The 25514-nt window shown below is 36.4% G+C and overlaps 1 protein-coding gene across 3 annotated transcripts in view; it reads left to right on the top strand.

Moving 5' to 3' along the window:
* Positions 1–483: 483 nt before the first annotated feature.
* LOC134534217 (long-chain-fatty-acid--CoA ligase 4) overlaps positions 484–25514 on the top strand; it is a 67789-nt gene continuing 42758 nt past the window's right edge. Inside the window, exons 1-2 of one of the 3 annotated variants that reach the window (XM_063372484.1) lie at positions 514–635; positions 5092–5145. The gene's annotated coding sequence lies outside the window, so the exon portion shown is untranslated. Of the gene's footprint in view, positions 636–5091; positions 5146–17000; positions 17140–25514 lie in introns of those variants that run through there. The other 2 variants (XM_063372483.1, XM_063372485.1) reach the window with 2 other exon arrangements.

Here is a 25514-nt window from a genome sequence, read left to right as displayed (position 1 = left end):
TAGGGCCCACACCACAGACTCAGCATAGATATCAACAGATCCTAAATAAGGTCCTTGCGCTCCTTCTGTTCGCTTGGAGTAGAAGTAGCATCACTACAACAACAATAATTAAAAAATGCTGTCAGCTAAAGAGCGCAGAAAACAGAATTACTGTGTTGCAATTATTAATGAGATTTAAATTGTTTAGCTTTTAAAAGTTAAGAAATGTGTACGAATCAATTAAAATATTTATCCAATGTTGTGATTGTTTTATACTTTTACACTCTCCTATATTTTCTATTTCACAATTGATTAATTAATTTTCTTTTACGTTAAAATAAAAAATTAATAATTTTTCTAAAATTATTGATGAAAATGGGTTGACATATTGTTCTGTGTTTGTTTGGTTCATTGTTTGTGGTGTCTGTGTTGTTGCACTTTACTGCACTGAATTTCATTGATCGCCCTCGTGTTTACGTGTTACGTCAGTAATCACGCCACCACTGCGTTCTGGCATTTGATTGGCTGGAGGTTGTAGTCTGAAAATACGACAGGTGCTAGATGTGTTGCCCTCGTGCAGTGTGGGTTTTCCCGGTTGGATTGTTTTCCGGGATTTGACATTCATCATTATTATTATTGGATCGTAAAACGTGTCTGTGAGTATATAAATAACTCTTATATAATAGACTAGAAAGAGTGACAGTTATTTTTTGTGTGAAATATTTTATAATTTTACTGTCATATATAAATGTAAAGAAATAATGTTATTTCAAGTTTGAACCTTTACGTTGCCGGTGTATTTTGTTTTGTTAACTTTTTATTAGTGATGTCTTGCATCGTATCTTAATATATTACGTCTCATTGAAGTGTTTCAAATTTGACAATCCTTAAAAGTAGGACGAGTGATCTACACGCAGTCTTCTGTTACTCTTTATGATTGCTATTTTCGAAAACAAACATCATGTGTTGCTTTGTAAGTGACATTTGGGGAATTGATATTGCTGGCACTCCTTTCGAGAAATGTCAAATTTGAGTCAAATTAAATGACAGACTTTAGGGCCCTAATATTTGATATGCTGCTGATATTAATTGTTTGTTGTCTTTATAATTGTTATTTTAATAACTTATAAATATCATGAACATAAGTAGTCAGTGCCACACTTTTTACATTACCAGATTAAGTATAAACAGGCTCTAAAATTCTCCATTTTATTTGTTAGGTACCGTAGACCTACATTTGATTTACTTGGATCTGAAAATTACAAAGGAAGCTTAGTCGATGATGTTTTTAATAAGGCCATGCTACATTGGGATGTTACTAACTGCTGCTGCTGGAGCAGTGTTGGTCCCAAAATGTTTGCCTGCAGAGAGAGAGAAATTGTCAAGCAATGGTATGCTGGGACATTTTTGAAGTCACTTTATACTTTATTTTTACCATATTAAGTACAAAACTTAAAACTTTGTGTAATCGTGATAATACCTCAGAGTTGCGGATGCTGGAATAAATATATATATGTATATATTTTTTTTCCGTTCACATATAATAAATTGAAATATCTAAAGAGAATGTTGTGTATGTCAGGCATACGTAAAATTCTAAAATTATTATTATTTTTTAATTATTAAAAGTTTTACTAAGGTAGTTGACATGCCTGAACCAAGGTTTGATTTAAGTTAGTATTTACGTTATTTCCCAGAAGCAACTTCTTTCAGGTATTACCTATCTTTGCAGTTTTCTTACATAAAATTAGAAAATATTTAAGTAGGCCTACGTAAAGATTGCATTTTTAGTTTTTTATTTACTTTTTTTTTTCATATGTACACATTTTCTAGATAATTACCCAGTGAGTGATTTTATGCAGTAACATTTTAGTAATTAACCTAATGCATTAATGAATAACCCCGGTTTGCGTGCTACAATGAATGTTAATTTAAATATAATATTGTGATTGTATTAAATAACTAAATATACGATTAAAAACACTTCTCATCTTTGTTTACAATTTCACACATCTCATTTGGTACCTATTTATCGTAATTAAAAAAAAAACTGTACACATTGTGGAATTTCAACCTAATCAGTCACAAGTTGTATAGGGAAATAAAACCGAACATTTTTCCATGTTAAAAACAGATCAAGAGATCACACACATTCATCTGTTGTAAATTTTTATTGAGGTTATGAAATATATATATGTGTGTGTGCAGTGGCGTAGCGAGGATTTGTGTATGGGGGGTGTTAAGAAGCATGGCCCCCCCCTCCCCCCCCCCCGTATTAAAGTGGGGGGTCCGGGTGTCCTCCCCCAGGAAAATTTGGATTGTAAGGTGTAAAATAGTGCTATTTTAGCAGTTTTTGGTACTTAAATTTAAATATTGTAATGGTAAAAATTTTATTAATTTTAATATGATATTTGTTTGGGTGATGAATAAGAAATAAATTATTTGATGCCAAGGGGGGGGGGGGGGTGGAGGAACACCTAACCCCCCCCCCCCCCCCCCCCCGGCTATGCCCCTGTGTGTGTGTCTATACACACACACACATATCCTGAGCAACAAATCATTGTTCCACCTGCATATAACCAGTATGAATCAAATTGGCGTACATCACAAACCAAAATGGATCCTGTGCTCCTTGTTGGTGTTGATCTGCTGGCTTCAAGATAAAAATTTGCCATCTCGACGGCAGTGTCACAGCCCATAGCAGCACAGCAGGCCGGTATGACATCGCATGTTTTGTGGGGCAATCATGTTTTAAGAATTTGAAGCATCACGTAGCAGTATAGCTGAGGACTGTCTTATTGTAGCAGGGCCTTAACTATCGTGGTGTAGTTTGAATACCACTCTTTTGTTATCGAAGCACCTGACTACATACCAGAGGTATATGGTTATCTTTATCAACTATCCTTGATTTATTCTTTTCACAATATAGTGACAGTGTTTAATGCAGCATGTTCAGACTATTGTCATGCTTGATTAGCAATTTCGCCAATATAAATAAATAATGTTTTATAGATAGTTCTTTGTTTTTTAGAATAGGTGATATTGTAATGTCTTCAAATTTTATTTAGTTATGACATACTCTGAACAGAATGTATTTATTGTGTAGGTTCTTTGCTAAGGCATTTTGAATATACTAGATTTTCTCCCCAATTGCTTTAATGGCTGAGTTACAAATAAACAAGCATTTGCACTCCCACAACCCCAGACAATTCCAAGGAGTTATCACACACTTCTCCACCGTTAATATATAAATTTCTTTTAAATTATAATGAATTGAATTCTTCTATTTCTAATCATGTATTAAATTATTTGTAATATCATCAGATAGTATTGACCTTGCCAACTATCCAGCTAATAGAAGAATCTTAAAAGGTGTGTGTTAAATTTTTAAAATTTTTTTTACAGTGTTTAGTGTTCTGATAAGATGAATAAAATACCACTATTAGCCCTCTTAACCTACAAAAATACAGTTTTGTATAATAAATAACCACAGCTTTGCTTTAAGAAACCAAATTTGGCTTCTACTCCCCCAGATTAAAAATAATACTTGTATGAAAAAAAAATTCCTACCAAATTCATTTTAGAACTGAGTTTCTACATAATGTTTTGAAAGTAGGTATATTTCTATGAATTAGGTTTACTTTCATAATTAAAACCATGACAAACATGATAATTTTTTGTGTTCGCTTATATTCCTATTAAGAATAAATTTTTTGAGTGAATTATTTTTTAGTTTAGAAGTTTATTAGTGATAAAGACTGTACGTATAAAGTTGGGGATGTTATTACTTGTAAGGTAGAATTTATGTTGGTATTAATGAAATTCTTTTAAAATCAACAAGATTTTAATAAAGACTGTATAAAAGAGCATATTTTGCAATTATTTATTTTTAAAAATATTTAATTGGTTCTTTTAAAAAATTAATATATTATTAGTACAAGTATATTTATTATGAAACATTTTTTGGGCTTCAATTTATTGAACTCTCTTATTCATTTATAGTTATAGTGACAAGCACTACCATTACATAACAAGCACAGAAGTCTTGCAGCATATTATCAACGTAACTTTACTAACGTTAATTTAATTATTTTCCCTCATTTCCAAATCCTAAAAATTTTATGTAACCTACTGATATTTCAAAATGAAATGGATTTATGGCTTCTTTTGTATGGCTAGTTACCCAACAGCGGTAGTGACAAGCCTGTTTAAAAATTGGTCAACTCTGATACTCTGTTTTTGATCTTCCTAATGCTATTTATTACTGTTGGAAACCATATTTTTTATAAGATGCTCTAAACATTGATTTCATGAGGGTTGACACACAGTGTTGGTTAGGTGTATCGTAGGGGCCACCGTGTGATACGGGCACACAGACCTACCCCGAGATTCCATCGCAGGGCGTGATATCACTAGTGGGGGGAACCCCCGATTCGAACCCCCTTCTTAGCACCATTCCACAAGATCTGGCCGCATTTAACTTCAGGCACTCTTTGGCGTTAAATGATAATTCTGGCATCTTAGCCCACTTTGCTCCTTGTAGGAACTCACTGCATTTTTATAGAGGAATTTTTTTTAAATAATTTTTACTTTTTTTTTTGTTCCTGTGAGCTAATTGGAGGGCAGTTTGCAAGCTTAGTTATTCCTAACACACATCCATCGCTTACCTGGAATTTCAGTCTGAACTCCTAGCACCGAAGTTAACCAATTATGACATGAAGGTCCATTAGAGGAAAAACAATAATTAAATTTGTTATTGAATACCGGAGCTCATAGAAAACATAAACTTGGTCAAAATATTTAAACAATTAATAGTAAGAATAAATCAAACTGTTTTTAGTTTTAGGATGAATGTTTTTAATTTAAATCACTTAGTAACTAATCTTCAATCCTCTCACGACCCTTTAGAGTTTGTCCAAAATGCTTTTTCCAAAAAATTTCCTAAAATTCAATTTTCCCTTGTAACTCCTCATGAAATAAGTTTAATCATAAAAAACATGAAATCTAAAACTTCTCATGGTTATGATGAGCTTAGTAGTAAAATAATCAAGCAGTGTTCTGATCAATTATCTAAGCCTCTTAGTTTAATCTGCAATATCTGTTTAATTACAGGTACCTTCCCTGATAGGATGAAATACGCTGTAATTATTCCATTACATAAGAAAGGTGAGAAAACTAATATCGAAAACTATAGGCCAATTTCGTTATTGACTACATTTTCTAAGATCCTTGAAAAAGTCATCTATAGGAGATTACTTGATCACTTAGACCAATATCAAATATTAACATCATCACAGTTTGGCTTTAGGAAGAAAAAATCTATTGATGAAGCTATATTCAACCTTGTAAATACTATCCAAACAGCATTAGATAATAAACTTCATGTAGTTAGTATATTTTGTGACCTAGCAAAAGCCTTTGACTGTGTCAATCAAAGTATATTGATTAAAAAATTGGATTTTTATGGTATTGTTGGTCAGCTTCAAAAACTTCTAATCTCATATTTATACTACAGACAACAAAGTGTAATGTTAGTGGATACCTGTTCCAATAAAAAGTTTGTCTCTCGCTCAGGTTGTATAGAGCATGGTGTGCCTCAAGGATCGGTATTAGGTCCCTTGCTCTTTCTTTTTTATGTTAATGACTTACCACATATGCTTGATGTAAGAGCTTCTGCTATTCTGTTTGCAGATGATACTAGTATCATAATACAAAACCTGTCTCGCACCCAGTTAATTGAGGAATCTGAAAATGTACTCAAACTAATGATTTCTTGGTTTAAGTCTAATAAATTAACTTTAAATTTTGATAAAACAAATTTTGTTAACTTCATAACAAGAAACCAAATGTATGAAGATATTAATATTTCTTGTTTAAATAAAAATCTACATCAGTCTCATTATGCGAAATTTCTGGGATTAATAATTGATGAAAAAATAAATTGGAAAAAGAACATAGAGGTATTATGTAATAAACTAACATCTGCATGTTTTGCTCTTCGCTGTATGGTTGGGAAAGTTGATGTTGAGGTTATGAAATTAATGTACTTCGGGTATTTTCACTCACTAATGCAATATGGTATAATTTCATGGGGAAATAGCTCGGAAGCTATTAAAGTCTTTATAATACAAAAAAAAGCCATAAGGATTATTTGTAATAGCAAGCAAAGAGATTCATGCAAACCACTTTTTAATAAACTATGTATTCTCCCATTGCCAAGTCAATATATCTTTTCAGTTTTAGTGTTTTTAAATAAAAATCTGAATATATTTAAGCCAAATTCAGCAATACATCCATACGAAACTAAAAAATGTGATGACTTGCATATAACTCGGGCAAGAACTACTTTACAGCAGAAAGGCATATATAATACTGCTTTGAAGTTATTTAATAATCTTCCATTAACTTTAAAACAACTATGTAAAAGTAAAAGTAAAAATTTTAAATATAAATTAAAAGAATATCTCATCTCAAAAACATTTTATTCTGTTGATGAATTTTTAAATTGTATTGATAATCATAACTTGTGTGTTAACATCTGAATTGTATATATATATATATGTATATATATATATATATATAATAGTTATGTTATGTGTATATTTGTGTGTTTATGTTTAAAATATCTTTGTGTACGGACACTTTAATATTATATGTGTATAATACATGTATGCTATACCCTTTTAATTGTGATATGTGTATTTAATCATGATATTGTTTATAACTTTTATCTTACTATGTTATGGATTTAATTTTTATTTTGTATTGTATTGTATATACTGACATGTTCTACACCATTGAGCAATTGCTCATTCATGGTCGACGGAACGCAACTATAAATAAAATAAATAAAATAAAAAAAATAATAGGTTCTTGATATTAGTGAATGGGAGACTATAATGTTACATAAAATGTAAGTGGCCCAGATCTTATAGCTATTAACAGAATTTAAGGTTAAAGTGTGCTTCACACCACTTATACTTGCCCAACTGGGTGCTGATTAGTTTGAGTTATGAGGGGGTTAGGATCAACTCCTTGCCACTGAAGATCCTCGCTCACCAAAGATCCCAGCTAATACAAAGGGATGATCAGCTAGTGCATAGCGACACTAGCCTTAAATCAGTTTATAAAGGTAGTTTGTGAGCACATTTTACTAGGTAATTCTTAGAAACTGAGTTTATGCAGCAAAAATAATTGAAAGTCATTCTTGTCGTGTGATCAAAGTTTGAAAAATTATGTGTGTGTGTTTTCTTACAATTAGAAATAATTTACCAATAGAAAAATCTTTTTAAATAAAAAAAAAAACTTTTCACATTGTAAAATGTGTTTAATTTTTTTTTTTTTTTAACTCTTAGCTCTCAGTACACAAAATTTGGTAGGTGTAATATCGTGAATGGAATGGAAGTCGCATGGACTGGAAATATGTAACTGCGGTGCTGCCATCTGAAAGGGAAACTTTATACTATTAACTGTTTAATGAATTTTTACTAAATGGGCAGTATTTCAATAAAATTTCTTCGTTGAAAATTAGGTGCAAAGCCTGAGTAGAGTATTTTTTCAATTCTCTTTCGCTTTTATTGGAGTAATTTAATTACATAGTTTAAGATTTTGCTCTACAAATCCAATGATTCAGTAGGTAGTCGATATAGCTGTTCCGGCAGCGAATTCTAGCAGCAGGTGCAGAAAATACGTGTGATTCATGTCAAGAAATGTAGTTGGAAACACACACATCTATTACGCTCTGTAGTATTTTATGGAATCCTATGTTAAATTTTGTGTCCTTGTTTTGTATTGTGAGTATATTTGCAACACGAGAACACATGAATTTGCTCATTACCGAGGTTAGATGTTACACATCTCTGGTGATTAAATTTTTTTAAGTTGCAGTCCAGTGAATTGAATATATATATATATATATATATATATATATATATATATATATATATATATATTCATACATACATACATACATATTAGTCCAATGAATTGAAATATATATTTAAAGAGGGAATTATGAATTGGAGTAACACTTGGGCTGGAAAAAAGATGGCTGAGAAATAAAAGATTGTAAGAGAGATTAATAGGGGAGAAAAAACATTTTAAATATATTCCTCCTGCTCTTATGTTAGCCCAGTTGGTTATGTAACATAATTTTGGGCTGTATTGAATTTAAACTATTGAAAACTTTAAAATGTTCAATAACTTTATATGTATATATAATTTAATTTCGAAGCTTTTTGTGAATCATTGCTTTATGGAATTACATTCTGATAAAGGTTTTCTCAATTAAGAAATTCAGATTTTCGAAGGATGAGTATTGGTATAAAATTAATTATATCATATCTTAATTCAATAAATTACAATTAGGCCTATTTTAAAATAGTAGCTTCATTGAAATAGTATGAGCATGTGGGTACGATGCATAGTTGCAACTTATTGATATTTTTGACAGATAAAGATGGCTGCCACAGTGAAAACCAAGTTCCTTTTCCCTGAAGATCCTGTTCCTTCCTTTCACACTTACAGGACTGAGAGGTTGAACTCAAAGTGTCAGTCCTTGGAATCCCGATCCTGGTGGAACCCATATCTTCTGTTGGTTGCACGTAGGTACGTACCACTGAATCTACTATGGTGCTGCTGAACAAGAAACAAGAGCAGGTACCATTGGTGCACGAAGTCATCTCGCGAAAGATTGTGAAATTGCTTTATATGGATAGCTACATTTGCCAAGTCACAGAAAGATGAATTAAGGTTTTTCCGCATCTATCAATCCATTATTTAATATTGATAGGAATTATTACATGTAACCATTTTGGGCGGTGTTAAATTTATGTTCAGTTATGTATTGTTTTTACTTAATTAGCTCTGAGAGGCCCATTTTAATTATTTTGTTTACCCACCCACAGGAGTGTTGGGGGGGGGGGGAAATATCCACCCCTTCCCTTCCCTGAAATCCAGAAGAAAAAAAACACGCTCATTCCCACCAACAAAAGGAAAGGATTTGCAAAGAGGTTCTGTCCACCCACCTCCTTACTACCCGAATTGAAATTATATGTATGCTCCTGCCAAACCAAAACCTGAACTTAATGTACTACAGGACCAAAACTTTCCAGGTTAAATTTAATGCTGCTTGCTACTTCATGGCGTAATTTTAATATATTTTAGAGAAATTTATGTAACTATAATTTAGTGTCAAAATAAAAAAATATATAATTTTGTCCTATTAGTAAAGTAAATTTATCTGAGGTATATTATAATTATGTTGTTAAGTAGCATTGACATTAAGTCTGGACAGTTGCAGTTCAGTAATCCAGTTTCTATTCTTTTGGGTCGGCTTGGTTATCCAAAACATTCCAAATGGGACTTTTGACAGATAATTAATTGCACAAAACGTTGACATCATTGTATCAGTCCAGACCGGCTAGCTCACAGTTATTCTAGAGTGCACATTCGTAAAACATTTTAAGAAATATGTTGGGCGTTGGAAAAAATATTTGATGTCCGAAAAAAAGATGTTACTGTCAATGATTTATTACAGAAATAACGTCTTTTGGACACAAACTGATTTCAAGTTTGTTATTTATCCTTTACGAAAACTCACAAGTCACAATGGCCGTCATCTTTCGACCACAAAACAAGTACATGTCATAAATACAAATTGATCGCACAAAACAACTTCGCTGACTCTAAATAGAAGTACTGTGCGTAGTTACCGAAAAAAAAAAAAAAAAGGTTGTCTAAAGTTGGTTTACGGACGATAGTTTAACATGACAACACCATAAAACATTGATGTAATGATTGCATACTTTTATGAATAAAATTGAATCATTTTTATTGAATTATCACTATTTGGTATGGATACTAAGTAGGAGTGAAATGAAATCTACAATTTAATTGATAAATTTACTTTTATTTGCACTCATTAATTCAAATATGTTTATTAATTTAACGAAGAGATTATTTTAACACTAACTTTTATACATGTTTGCTATTTAACTTCTTCCAATCTGTGTTATTCTGTTAAGGATAGGACGATGATAGGAAAAGTAGGAAACGAATTGTAGTGTTTCAAGTTTAATGTGACTCGAAAAAGTCAAATCGATGGTTGTTCCAATCGAGTGGAAGAGAGATAGATGGGGCACAAGCGTACAATGGGCGTAACGGGACAATGAGTCATCCTTTTTCGTGCGTGCGATTTATTAGACGTTGTCACGTCAAAAAAAAAACCCTCAAATATACAGTGGGTGGAATTTTTTGTAACTGGGAGAGTAAGAACCCTTCAGTAAATTTGCACGCTGTATTACCTATTAGCTAATAAATTTCTCTTTTGTGTGACATGAAATAAAATACAGGACACATGCAACCAGTGAAGACAACAGACAAGCAAGGCAGTACACATTTCTTCAATCTTTAGGTCCCGGCATTTCTTTTTCTCTCTATTTATTTATTTATTCATTTATTCAATTTTTGTTCTGTAGATCCCATATGGAGGTGAGGACTCCGGGATATAGAACAAGTCAATTAATACAAATATATACATATATACAAACAAACTGTAAAACCACAAAAACTAAATATTACACAGTACTTTTACATTTCAAAAGTAAGAAAGAGAGATTAAAAAAAAAATACATGGGTACATAAAAAAGAACATGAGTACACAAGTAATTGTATAAACTGAAGTCTAAACCTCAGAGTAAATAGTTAGTTTACAAAACAAATATTTTTCTCGTTTTGTGATGTATTTAAATAAAATTTACCAGAGTTTATTTTTCTTATCTGTTATTAGGTCAAAGAATCTTGCTACAGCTTTAAACGGCGTGCTTTCCTTTCTGCGAAAGAATCTATTAGCTCATCAAAGTTCGTCTCATAGGCAATGGCTAGGACCGCAGGCCAGATAGATGTTCCTGACTCATTGTTGATCGCAGATAGCTTTTAATTATTTTCAGTCTGCTGAAGTTTCGTTCGCAGCCTGCAGATGTCGTCGGTAATGTGCAGTGAGTGTATTTTAAAAGCTACACTAACATTAGGGAACGCTTCTTGCAAGTCATGCTTGCACAGATGTAACACGTCGAATGCACTTGATTTTTAATTGATTTCGGTTACTAGATTTTTGAATACGATGAGTTTCTTGAAAAAATCAACTGGTCTTTCGAATATTTCCGTGCTAGATCGGCTCCATTTTTCTGCAGATCCACAGTCGACATATTTTAAAATGCTTGGTCGCCGAGGAAGACAAAACTTTCAGATATAACCTATTTGCGCTCTCTACCCTTGTTTTAATTTCTGTTAAAATATTGTGAAATACTTTTTTCATATCTTTGGAAAATAGCCCAGTCGGATCTAGCGTTCTTTATTCGTCCTCGCAGATTTCGTCGTGTTGCCTTTTCTTTCTGAAAATGCGTTTCCTTTTGAGGACTGGCTCGATTTCCAACTTTTCTGATAACAGGTGCACCTTCTTTGATCCAATGTTCTATTTGCATATAGTAAACGACCAGCTTCATTCTTAGATTCTGCGGCAAGAGAGGATTCTTTAATTTCTTCCAGAGCTTTGACAACTTCCGGTAAATTATTTAAACAGAGCGGCAACAGCTAGTCGTTTAGCCGACCATCTTGTTTGACTATTTCCTTTCAAGTTGGTTTTTGTCCTTTTTTGATTTATTTTCCAACGCGAGGTGGATCTATCAAAGAAACAATAAAGTTTTTGTACAAGCTAGGCGCTTTGTGAAAAAAGCGTTTGTCGTTCAAACATGAATTTGGCGCCCCCTGAAATTGCCGCCCGGGGCATATAAACACCCCCTCCCCCTCCCTCATCACCTAGATCCGGGGCTGATACTGCTCGCAAGTAAATCCCGTGGTTGCTTGCAACTCGCGATACAAGCCGAAGGTTCCGTCCTCTGAAACAATGACGAAGTTACTCTGTCATCTTTTGGTATATTACAGACGACTGTGGTCTAGCGAATTCTAATTAAAAAGTTTCGGCGTAGCCCGGACCACAGACACAAAATTCTTCGTGAGAATATGAAATAGATTCTACTAAAATGACAGATTGGAAAACATTTTTTTAGACTGCATGGAATATGCAAAAATCGTTTTTGAAATATTCAAGAAAGTATATTGTATTTTGTTCATTAAATTGTCCAGATTGTTCAGCACGTTTATGTGTGTGTGTATGTATGTAGTATAAAGCTGTATATTTGCACAGGCCTTCCTTGAGTTTAGAGATCTGCCTGCGCCTGTAGGCAGAGTTGAAAGGGAATTTTTTCCTCCTGTGATTTTTGCCGGGTGTCTTTTACCTGTCACATACATGCAGGTTGTGAAACCTCTCGCCTGTTCTTCCACTGCAACTTGTTAAACTCCACTACGGATAGCCATATCCAGTTGTGTCAGACTGGCGGGCACAGTGGTGGATACAGGAATTTTGGATTGAGGAGGGGTTGTCAACAGTGATACGTGATCAATTTCGACATGAGTCACTTTGTGTGTAGCTTGTTGTGCCGGGAATGTGGCAGCTCACCCCGCAGTACCAAAAATAACATACCACTTTCACAGAAAAATTTGCAATATTTCTTTTTTCATAGCTTTTTTTTGGGGGGGGGGGGGGGAGAGATTAATCCTGCAATCTCCATTCCCTGCATCTGCTACTGAGCAGGCACTATTCTTTTAAAGAACATATTTTTTTATTATTTTTATACTAGAAACGAACTATGTTTGTTTTGTCTAATTGTTTTTGTGTGTACGATATAATTGTTAGATATGCGCTAATCGTGTCCAAGGTTCAAAATTAAAACTTGCGACACTAGAGTGACTCTTAATAATACTTGCAGCTTTAGTAATCGTTAATAAAAATAGGAAGGAGCTGGCGTGTTTAGATCAGTCGCCTCGGTCACTTTAAAGATCATCCGCGCTCGATTTTCGCTGGCGGGAAACGTGACGGACGTTGCCGTGAGCCTGTGGGTTTTCTCGGGGTACTCCAGCTTTACCTGCACCCATTTATTCCGTTAGTGATTCGTTCTCAACCTGTCACCCCCTCGTCGTCTCTGCTGTCCTGGATGTGGATACATAATAATTTCTGAACCTGAATGATTTCACATGGAAGGGAATGTTTGTCTCCGACACCTTCAGGCATTCAAGTTAAATTATGCATAATGCCTTAATAATTTCAATTTTCAGTAATAAAATATATATATTTTTTGACGTGACGTCTAATAAATCGATGAACGCCGGCTGCACGCACGAAAAAGTGTCCCGTTACGCACATTGTTCCGTTACGCTGTGTCCCGTTACGCTCATTGTTCCGTTACACTGTGTTCCGTTACGCTGTCGGCGAGTGCAGTAATAATAGGTTATGTTACAATTGACTAAAAAATTATGGTGATTCATATAATTCATACTTGATATTGATATTTGATTACAGTTTATTTATATGAAAACTTGTTCATAATTATATTTAAACTTTATAGCTAAGGACCAGTTTTTAAAATTAATTACAAGTCATCTACAGGTGAACTGTTTCGTCGACTGTTTATAAAGTGAAGTGAAAAGTTAATGTGGTTTTCATTGCTTATTACAACAACAATTTCGGGAATAAAGGTTAATTATTCTTGCATTTTAAAAATCTGATTACTAGTATAATTTCAAGTATTTATTCTTTTATTATTAAAATAAAAATGATTCAATTTTATTCATAAAAGTATGCAATCATTTCATCAATGTTTTGTTATGACGTTGTCACGTTAAACTATCGTCCGTAAACCGACTTTACAGACAACCAATTTATTTATTTTTTATTTTTGCTCTGTAAAGTGTTTCGTAGCCCAACAATGCATGCCTGTCATGGGTGGATGCTCAAGGTCCTTCTCAAAGCGGCATCATTTGAGTCATTGTCTGCCATTTTGCATGATGCATTTGCAAAACAATTTTCCCAAGCCCCATTGTACGTAAGATTTCAAGTCCTGTATTGCTGTGCAGTATTGCGCTGTTGCCAGATTGCCCTTTTTTCGTTGAATTGATGGGTGCTTGATAATGGAAATTATTTACATTAACAACTTAAAACATTTTTTTTTAAATGCTTAATAAGCCCGCGGTGACCATGTGTAAATTTTGGCCGTGCGCGGGCTATGCTTATAATCTTGTTTTCTGCTGAATGTCTTTATAAGTCTGCCAGTTTGAATTTAAAACGACGTGTTCCGGTAAAACGAATGAAATGGTTTGTAAATGCGATTAGTAAATTTTCCGTAACGGAAATAGAAAACATTCAACACGCTCAAAAGCTATACAATCAAAGCAAAAAAAATGTGACTGAAATAAATTTACCTTTCTGGTAACAAATGCAGCACTTCCGTTAGGTATTCATTAATCGTTTTACAGAGTTAAATTAATTGGAGAACAAACAGTCTTTTACAGTTACTTTACATATTTTACATTTAGTCTGTAAAACGATTTTATATTTTTACTTGGAGATAGTGGGAAAGTGTCGACTACAACATACAGTAAGTTGCAGGAAGTTGTTCCATTAATTTTTTTTTTTGTAATTGCGTGCATTTTTACTAAGAATTTATTTTGGGTTTGACGGGTTAACATGTTTGATCTAAATTATTATCTCCGTCCGTTCCATTTTGGGATGTTATGACAATTTGATTAGTTTCACGTGTCGATCCGATTATCCAATGATCACTAGCCGGATCATTTGCGAACGGTAAATTCGTGTACTGAACCGTCGGCATGTGTAGGTAAAATTTTTTAATTCTTGATCGTAAACCCGTTTTAACTTGACGAAGTGCCATTGTGTGGTGACGGTTTTTCTGAACGTCACAGTATCTGTGCACGGTGCTGTGAAATTAAATTTGTAATCGAATCATCGATCTAGGCTGTGACATGCACTGATGCACTTCAAGGAAACTAACCAATTAAATCGCCCACATATATAAAAATTTCACGATAAACCAGCCGGTGACATATATACTATGCCGTTAACCGTTACAACGATGAACCCTGTGACATACTGTGCCGTTAAAAATTTCACGATTAACAAGCCGGTGACATATTATGGCGTTAAAAGTTACACGATAAACCAGCTGGTGACATACTGCGCCGTTAAACTGCTATGGTTGCCATATTCCACTGGGTGAATTCTTATATATTGTAGAGAATTTGTTTACGTGTTGGATTTCAATAAAATTGCTTAGTGCATTACTGTGAGACGTGCAGTGTGCGGTAAAAAAAAAAAAAAAGTCCAAAGAATATCCAGTCGTCTAAAACGCTGCGACGGAAATGCAGTGTGTGGTACCGTGCCTAGTTCTGCACCCAACTTCACTGCGCCCTGCTGTCTGTCGCAATTTTGGAATACACATTTTTACCGAGAAATCTCTGAACTTATTCACCATCTATTTTCACGACTTAAATGCTATTCCTGCGCACAAGACGTCTTGTTTTAATTAAGCATTGCACAGGGCCTTTCAACAAAGGGGAAAATAACTTTTTTTTTCTCTCAGTACAGGAATTAACAGTAGAACTGGATATCTACGAATCCAGAGCGTGCAGAGTGGGGTCACTGCTGAAAGTCCCGGAGTTGCACGCATGGCGAGGAACAACACCGTGCGACGGGTCGTTACCACAACGCCGAAATACCATAACGTCGAATGTCGAAATTAACCACAACGCCGACAGCTAGAAAACTGCTGTGTACTACAACGCCGAAATAACAACTGAATGTTTTTGTGCGTGTTTCTTAAATGTACCTTAACGCCGAAATACCACAATCAAACCTAACTTTACCTAACCTAACTTAGCGTAATATAACCTAACTTAACCTAGCCTATGCTAACCTAGTCTAACCTTTGTGGCAGTCCTGCAATGACATTTTTCGGCGTTAGTGTATTTCGGCGTTGTGGTACACAGCAGTTTTCTAGCTGTCGGGCGTTGTGGTCAATTTGGCATTTCGGCGTTGTGGTGCGTCCCCCCGCGGCGACAGCTTGCCTCGCGCAGAGACGACGGGTCACCCGATGCTAGATGCAATGTCGCCCCTAACGCTTCCTGGATCCTGTACGAGTTAACAACAGTCACACCGCCTCCTGGACGCGTCGGTACGGGCGAGGTTGTTTCGAAACGTCGGCTTCAGCTTACAAACTCACACAAAAACAAATTTCGCGTGGCCTTGAGAAGGTAGTAAGTCTCCTATCAATAGGCTCAGGTTTTCTTGTCTCAGTGTAAGAGCGTCCGTATAAAGAAGAGAACTTAAAACGAGCCCAGCAACGCATATAGCAAAGTGCTCTCTTTACATTTTTTTTGCAAAGTACATATTCTCTGTCCTTTTCGCGACAGGAATGATTAAAAAAAAAGTTTCCCGAAAACGTTGCTTTAAAATTCTACCTTATAATTTTACTCTCATAGCGCCCAAAGAAGTTTCACTTAAATTAAAAAAAAATATGCTAGTGAAGTGAATAAAATTAGCGAGAAGAATGAACTTTTTCTAGCACATCATAGAGAGTTCTAGCTAATATGCGCTAAATGTTGTTTATTTTTGTTATTTAAATTTGATAAACCGTGTTCCTCACACTACTCAGCTTGAAACTTACATTTAATTTATTAATTACTTCTTCGTCGAATTTTTCTGAGGGGAAAAAAAATCAGTTAATGCAAGCAGTTTACGGAAGAAATAAATTACGTCGCACAGTTTTGCGATACCAACCTTAGAGTGTTACTATCGGTGTGCGCACACGGCTAATAGTTAAAAGTGCTTCAACAACAGGTAACTAATTATGGTTTTTTTTTTTAGATAAATGATACGTCGCATATTTTTAAAATTAAAATTATTAAATTAGCTCGTCCGACTACAGGACTGTGTTGTTGCCAAACGCCACAAAACGTTGCGTTTTGCCTCGCGCGTAAACATTGCCCCATTCATCTCCCCCCCCCCCCCCCCCCCCGGGATGCGTTGCGAGGGGGGATGTGAAGGAGGGGTGGTGGGGGTGGAGGGAGGGTGACCGCCTTCCGTGATTGGCCGGCCCCCTCGGCCCACGTGACCGCCGGGGCCTCGGGACAGCGCGCCGCGTCGCTCCAATCTTCACTTCCCGTCGGCGCGACCTCGAGTCAGGATTTCCTCGCTCGTGTTCGTGCTCGGGCGTCTTCGTGCAACCTCGGCGTCGGCAACATCCAAAGGTAAAAATACCAGTCCTCGTTCTATTTTGCTGCGCCGGCGGCTGGTGCGTTTTGCATTGCCGCGTTCCGCGCGTGTTTAGTAGCAACATGTGGTTTCCTGTCCGGCTTTTTCCTTAAATCAAGGCCGGCTTGCACAGTCGTGACTTGAGACGGATTGGAGTATTCTTCAATTGGATTAACCTGCCAAGTTTTACTATGAAACTTGACTCACCTGACTCTGCAAGCGGCCCCGAATGTAGATTTCATGAGTGATTGGCCCGTTAGTAGCTTCAAGACTGGTTTTACTAACACCAGTGACGTGAATTCACAGAGGTTGAAAATATTCTAGTAATTTGAAGGGTTTTGTTTCCACACTCCCGGCGTGTGTCCGTACCGTGGCTGGATTACTTGCAGTTGATATGGTCTCGTTTAACGACTGTGCAGCTGGGGGAGATTGTGTGTGTAAATCGGCCTTTATGCTCCACCAACAAATCAGACTATGGTTTTCTTTTTTGCGAATGGTGTTGCACCCAGGAATACTGCTGAGTTACTATTTACAGTTTATGACCGAATGTTTCCACTCGCAATATTCAAAGTATTGATGTTTATGCACAACCTTTCGCTGTTATGCGCATTCAATTCCTTCAGACACTAACAGTTACTATAAGAAATGTTTCAACGTGCTGAAAATACTAGACCGTACTCCTTATCTCTGCGTGAATTCGTTATCAGATACTTTATTTTTGTTATCAATGCAGTAATCCTGAGGAATGGCCGCAGTAGTAGCATCGGCGATAACTGGAAACATCTCTGAAATATGTCTACGCGTAATTTTAGAACCAATAAAACTTGCTGCCGATTTTTATATGGTTAAACATGACGGCACGGGTCTGCCGCTAATATATAATATTTAAATTAGATTTAGTTAAAATTATAATTTTTAGATCCGTAATTAAAACCTGAACGGTTAATTTTGTTGGTTTTCTGTAAATCCTTGTACATTTTTTTATTTGACTCTTTGTTGAGTGCAGAGTCTATTCCGCATCACACGAAAGCCACGGGAGAAAAAGGAGCGCAGGGCTAATGCTGTGGCTTTCTCAGGTTGTGACGCGGCCAACGGGGTTATTTACGGTACTTGACCTTGTTCCGAGGATGCGTGCGTGGTACTGGCTTCCGTACCGCCGTAACGGACACGTGGCTAGACGTAGTAGTCCAGTCACCGGATTCAAAGCGTTTGTTTTCCACAGTGCCATCACTGCGGGAAAAATCTCGGCCTCTTCCGTACTCTACGTAAGCAATGGGATATTCTTTCCCGTTATTTCAAGTTTATATGTCGAGTGACTAATTACTTAAGAATTCGCATATATGAACCATAAGTATGGTTGAAATGAAAAATATATATTTATATATAAAGCTCTAATTTTGCTCTGTACTTGAAAACTTCAAATTTGCTCTAATATCTTGTTGGTCGGAACCAATTAATTTTTTTTTTGAAAAATCAATTACCTTGAAGCTAGCAGCAGGTAGGTTCACTTATTTCCAAGAAAGTTAAATAAAAATAACATATTATAGGCCTACTATTGGAATTGAATACCACATTGATAATACGGAGATGGGTGTACGCTTGGTTTTCAGAATTTTTAGACATGAAACAACCGGTAGATTTTCTAAGCACTAAATGGATTAATTAGTATTTCACCTTCATTTCTCCGTCATAGTGTTATTACTCCTAAAGTATCGTAGTTGGCTTACGCCTTGTGCTTAGAGGCGACACCGCGCTAGAAGCACTAGCTTGCGTCGCAATTATCATCCCACCTCACTTACACAAATACGCCCTTGACTAGGCGGGTCTACATTGTTTTCCCCGTATAGTTGGCTAGTGGAAGCAGTTCTTGCAGCCTGCCGATGTGGAACATTTTTACTGCGTTACTGGTCTGAACGGCTGTTGACTAACTTAATTGACAGCTAACATTCTCAGGTACTCTGTTCTCGGTTTGTCGCTAAGGAATGACAATTTCTTTGGCAAATTTTTTTTTGACGTGATAACGTCTTATAAATCGATGAACGCCGGCTTCACGCACGGAAAAAGCATGACTCGTCACGTTCCGCCTGAGCCGAGCGTGCAAGAACCTGGCCAACCACCGTGCGAGAAAATCTTCCATAATATCAAACAGGTTAAGGCGGGCTTTTTTAAAAGCAGAAATTTAAAACAAAAAAAATTTGATATGACGTTAATCACGTAAAATTATCGTCCGTAAACCGACTTTACAGACAACCGCCCCCCTTTTTTTTTTCTTCTGTTGCTTGTTGAATGTTGTGGTTGGGACTTGACCACCTGGAGTGTGGTTAGCGGACACTAGCTTGGAGTGCCGCGGGCAATGAGTCCCAGAGGACCGGGTCTCAAGTGTTGGCTAGTGCTTGCGCACCCTCGTAATGAGTGTCGGGAGCTTTCGTGTTTGTCGCGTGGATTACCTAGGAATCTCTGCCGCTTGCAGATATTCTGCTCCTAGAAACATTACTTGAACTCGCGCCTTTATAAATCCTCAGTTAGATTGCTCTCTCCTACAGTAACTATCAATCTTATTTACACACGCGAGTTTCATATTTCGATGTAACTGAGATTCGCGCGCTTAGTCCTCAGGCCTTAGGGCTTTGCGTTTAATTGGTAGCAGGTGAATCCGTATCAAAACTATCATGGGATATTGTTGAATTACCACTGCTTGAAACATACACGAATTAAAAAGGCCGAGGGCTTTGCACCTTCATTGAAGTTGGTAGCAGATGGTTCAGTATCGAAACTACCATGGGATATTGTTGAATTACCACTGCTCTAAACATTTTTACACGAATTAAAAAGGCCGATAGTAAAGCTTTCAAGGATGCCATTGGAAGCTCGTTTTTAGAAATATAAAATATAAAGTTAAATATTTTTCATAGGTTTACCAAAGGGTTGGCTTTTATATTTACCGTAGTTTGCAATGCACTTGTAGTTAATTTCCCATAACCTTAACTTTTTTGGGGAAAAAATGTTTTAAGGTCTTTGAAATTATACTTTGGTCGTGTTATGAAAAAAAGTGAATTTTTACGATGCGCACACACCATGCAACGTAAATTTTAAAAGGATGGAAAAAGTCTTCACACCGATAAAAAATATGTGCTTTTTAAATCTTATACTTTAGTGATATTGAATACTGGTCCATATCATGAAAACCTTTATTGTGATTATTAGTAATATAAATTTGTTTATAAACGTCCTGTGTATGTGAGATTTGTTCTGGTATGGTTGGTTACTTGAGGATGGTCCTACCTGGAAAATCACACCACTCAATACAAGCTTCAACTCTGGTTACCAAGTTCACACACAATTTCAAGGTAAGCAAGATGGGGCCTAACCTGCTTGTTAAGAAGTCAAAATAAAATTAAGATAACCCAATGAGTAGTTATTTACCAGGTGGCAGGAAAAAAAAACATCAACATGAAAATAAGTAGGTTAACTATATTAGTTTTATTATACTCTTCAAAAAGCAAAAACATTTGACAAACAGATAATTAAACAAAATAATTATCATGTTCTACTTATAGATTGTTTGAAAACCACACACTCCGAAATATAGTGAAAACTATTCTAAGCCAACTAGGCAAAAACATTTATGGCTGTATTTCTCAACATACTTATACTTGCCAAAATACATATAAATATCATTTAACTTAACACAGGAGATAGGATAGCTAATGAAAAGAAAGCTCTATTAATTGAAAGAAATATGGCCGCCACACGAGCATTCAACACTTTAGCACTTGAACTGTAACCAGAAAAAAAAATCGCAGAAAAAACCAAAGGCCAAGCAATGCCACATAAGTTACAACTACCATTTAAATATTAAGTTCAACAACATTTAGAATTCCACTGTTGGCCATTACAAATACTTAACTCTGAAAACCACATTCGGACTCTCTCCCTCTCTCGACGTGTATTATTCCTCCATGGTCGGCTGATGGTCCTGCTGCTCCATAACTTAACTGCCTAACACGAGTATAAAAACACAAAATTGAGAAGCCTAAGATGTCCATAAAGTACTGTCCCTGCCCAAAAACGCCCGAATATTCACCTTCGGCCAACCTCGGGATTTGTTGTATTTTTGGGCAGGAAAAATGAATTCAAATATTAAAAGTGGTCGATTAGGTTAACTACATTAAAACACTTTAAAACACTATGGACGGTTAGTTAGGTTAGTATAGCTACATTAAAATAGAGAAATGTTAATATATATAAATAAACTCGAGGTTGGCCGAAGGTGAATATTCGGGCGTGTTCGGGCAAGGACACAACTTGATGTACATCTTAGGCTTCCCCCCAAAATTTGCCTCCCTTAATCCTCCAGGAGAATATAGTTATAGAGAATGTTAGCGAAAGTTCTGGAATGATCTTCACTACAGTCAAAACAATCGATACACAGACGAGTCTTGGTTATTTCTTCTTCCTAAGAACTCGGTTGGTACTTCTGAGTTTTGAGCTGGTTCAGAAGGAACCCTGATGTCAGAAGGAACCCTGATGTTTTTGCTTGAAGTGCACAGTATTTACTATCACACAGCAGTACCTTATCTGACTTGTGCTGTTCACATTATGCATTACCCTCAGCAATGTAAACAGGCAAGGTTAGTGTTTCTCTCGTGTCCTTAAATGATTTTAAATGCAGTGAATAAAACTTCAAACGTCTGGTGACCCAAATACACACGGTCACACTTGTAAGCTTCCCTTGTCGCTGTTGGTGTCTATGGAAGGTTTATCAGTGACGTGGGTTTTTTCATTAGTGGTTGTGAGGTTATGTTTCCGTATGTATAATTTATTTGCATTAAAATTTTTGTATTTTACAAAATTAAATTGTTAGTGTAATAAATGTTATATTGTTGAATACTGAATATTTATTTAAAAAATTTTTGAATTCATACACTTAACCAACTGTATTTGTAACATCACTCAAGTGGTCTTAAAATTTTATTTCAATTATTTGGATACAAAATTTAAAGTTATTTATTACGCCAAGTAAATAACATCTAACGCGCGAACATATTTAAGTACATTATTTTGTGATGTGTCTTCTTAGAATCATCTTAACTTGATATTGTATGTAAAGGTTTTTAGTTTTTTAGAATTGTAAAGCTGAATTCTGACATTTTGGTTGTGTACGGACCAGGAAAAAATGAGTTGGCCAGTTACGTACACCCGAAGCGGTGTTGTCGGACGGTCGGAGGAGATGGTGCCGGCGGGAGGCAGAGTACCTGCAGGAGGGGGTGGGGGAGGGGGGCTGGGAACCGGTCGCGCCCCCTCCTCCCCCCCCCACATCAGCAGGGTTCAAGGCTCCGCGCGTGCCGACTCGAGAGTTGCGCAACCCCGAGGTGCCTCTTCCCGCGCCTGCGCGGCTCTGTGGCGCTGCGTGGCGGCGGCCGCGCGCACTAACTAGTTCGCGGTGGGGAAACCTTCTTTTCGCAGGCGAGAGAGCCAAACGTCCGATCGTGCATCTTGGTTTTTTCTTTTTTTCCATTGTAAATGTTTTGATAAAAGGATACTAATGGTAAATTAGGTTAGGTTAGCTACATTATAAATACTTTAAAAAATTGTGGACGGTTGATTTGGTTAGGATAGCTACATTAAAAATACGGAAAAAAAAGCGAGCATGAACTTCGGGGAACTTCGGGTTTTGGCTCTCTCGTCTGTGAAAAGGCTTCCCGTTCGCGATGCTTCTGGACCGCTTTAATTTGTTTAAACAGCCAAGAGCAAAAAAAAAAAAAAATAAAAAAAAAATAAGACTTATTCAAATAACGTAACCTACTGTAAAAAAATATTTTGAGGGCCGATTAACTAATACTTTGAAAGTTTGTGCCACGTAATTATGAGTTTAAAAAAAATAAAACTACACTTTTTTTAAAAAAAAATATCTTGAAACCATATGGACTCGAGCGGCCGATGACTGACAAGTAGATTATTACGTAATTATATTCTGGAAAATGACAGTTTCTAGTTTACTATTTCATCGATGTTGCACTTCTTTGAGGTACAGTTTGGTAGCGAACAGCTAGTGAACCGTCTTAACGTCATCGATGTTCACGTCAGGTTAGTTCACCAGCTACTCGCAGGCTATAAAGTGCTTGGGCCACAGTGCTGTAGCTACCTCTTGTCGATCACATAGCTTGTGGAAGTTTCTGTTACGGTTAATGATTCGTGGAGTAGTTAAATAGCAATGCGTACATTAAATCGGGATAAGTTTATTACAACTGAATTTGTTTGTTTATTATATCTCATATGGATTAGCTTATTTTATAAAAACATTAATTTAAATATATAGGCTTTATAATAGCCATTATTTAGTATTACATAAATAAAATTTTAAATTTATATATTTTAGTTCACGTAAGTTATAATATTATGCTCGTAATTTTGAGGATACAGGCAAAGATTTTTACACGTTTTATCAAAAACATTTTTTTAAAATTATAATTCAAGACATGTTATTTTTAAGACTTATACATTACCGTGCTTATTATCCAAAATACACTGGATAATTTTTTTATTATTTCGCGTGACTCATAACCTGTTAAATATAAAATTGACCTTTGACATATTGAAAATATGTTCAGTACAGACAAGATTTTAAGTTCCATTATGTACTTTTGACGTGACAACGTCTAATAAATCGATGAACGCCGGCTGTACGCACCAGTGTCCCGTTACGCACATTGTTCCGTTACGCTTGCGCCGCATCTATCTCTCCCACTCGATTAGCCTATGCGTCCGAGGAGAAGAAAGACAGCGTCAGCACTCAACTTATATCTACACGTTAACTGTTTCGTCGACTGTTTATAAAGTGAAGTGAAAAGTTAATGTGGTTTTCATTGCTTATTACAACAACAATTTCGGCAATAAAGGTTAATTATTCTTGCATTTCTGATTACTATTATAATTTCAAGTATTTATTTTATTATTAAAATAAAATTGATTCAATTTTATTCATAAAAGTATGCAATCATTTCATCAATGTTTTATGACGTCACGTTAAACTATCGTCCGTAAACCGACTTTACTGACAACCAATTTTTTCGTGGACGCTTGAACACTCGCCGGGCGAGTGCGCGCGGCGCGAGTGCAGTGAGCGAGTGAACCATGGAGCTGGTTGCCGTGTCGCGTGGCTGGGCGCGCCGCACGGCGTAGGCGGTTCGCGGACTGGACTTTGTCCGGTGCCGGCAGCACTTTTGCAGTTCCGCGAAACACACATATATACGGCGTGTCCGTGAAAGACCGCACGTTTTTTTTGTATCAGATGGAGAATAAATTTCTGAGACAGCAAGTCTTTGCCGATTTTTGATCTGACGCATAGGTAATTAGTAATTAAAAAAGTTAACCAATGATGAGCGCGCTCTAAGAGAAAGAAGATTGGGGGGACTGCGCTTACCGGGAGAGAGAAGCGCCGCCGCCGTTTCCTCATATGCTCGGCCGGGAGCGTGTGACAGCGATACCGGGAACTATTACGTTCCCATAACTCGAGGTACTACTGCCCCCTTATACTCTTGGCGCGCCGTGAGACAGTAAGCAGTAGTACCTCGCACTTCTCTCTTTTTTCTCTCTCCCGGTAAGCCCCCACTCTTTTATCTTAGAGCGCGCTCATCATTGGTTAACTTTTTAAATTACTAATTACCTATGTGTCGGATCAAATATCGGCAAAGAACTCCTGTCTCTGAAATTTATCGTCTATCTGAAACAAAAAAAAAAAAGTGCTATCTTTAACAGACAAGCAAGGGCACGTGACGCTCGACATTTAGAACATAGCCGTAGGTCTGGCTAAACCCAACATCGCGAAGTGAAACATGTCGGGAAAAACGTTTGGTGTGCGTACCAAAATCAATTTCGGTCGGTACATCTTTAAAAGATTTCAAGTCGGATGGACTAAACGTGTCGTCGGGTTTCAGACGCCCGAGCGAGGCGGGAGGTCCTGAGGGCATCGTCCGGAATTGAGTTTGATTCCCTGGCGTGGCGAGGTTATCCTGGAGTTAAGTGGCCCGCGTGCCTAAAGCGGCTCTCGTGTTGTGCGCGGAGCTTCAGAAGAAACCACCAGTTTTTTGAAGCTGCTTAAAGATGAGCGGTCTGGGTTATACGAATGGCATTCAAGAATGCGCCGAGACTGATAAGTAGTTCTGTTTCTGTATTTCGTTTTTTAAACTGTATTTTTAGGAGCGGGAAATTGGTTGAAACTAGTTTTTTTTAGGCATGAAAACGCCGGGTAGAGATTGTTGTGGAATCACTTCAGGGTCTTCAAATTCACCTTTCGTTTAGCCGCCATTTAAAGTTGTTTGCTCCTCAGATTTCATAGTTAACGACTTGATGTAAGCTTTTGGACATAACG

This window comes from Bacillus rossius, chromosome 7 (assembly GCF_032445375.1).
Source record: "Bacillus rossius redtenbacheri isolate Brsri chromosome 7, Brsri_v3, whole genome shotgun sequence".
NCBI lineage: Eukaryota > Metazoa > Arthropoda > Insecta > Phasmatodea > Bacillidae > Bacillus > Bacillus rossius.
The sequence above is the reverse complement of the archived record's forward strand: the minus strand, read 5'-3'. Positions and strand labels throughout refer to the sequence as shown.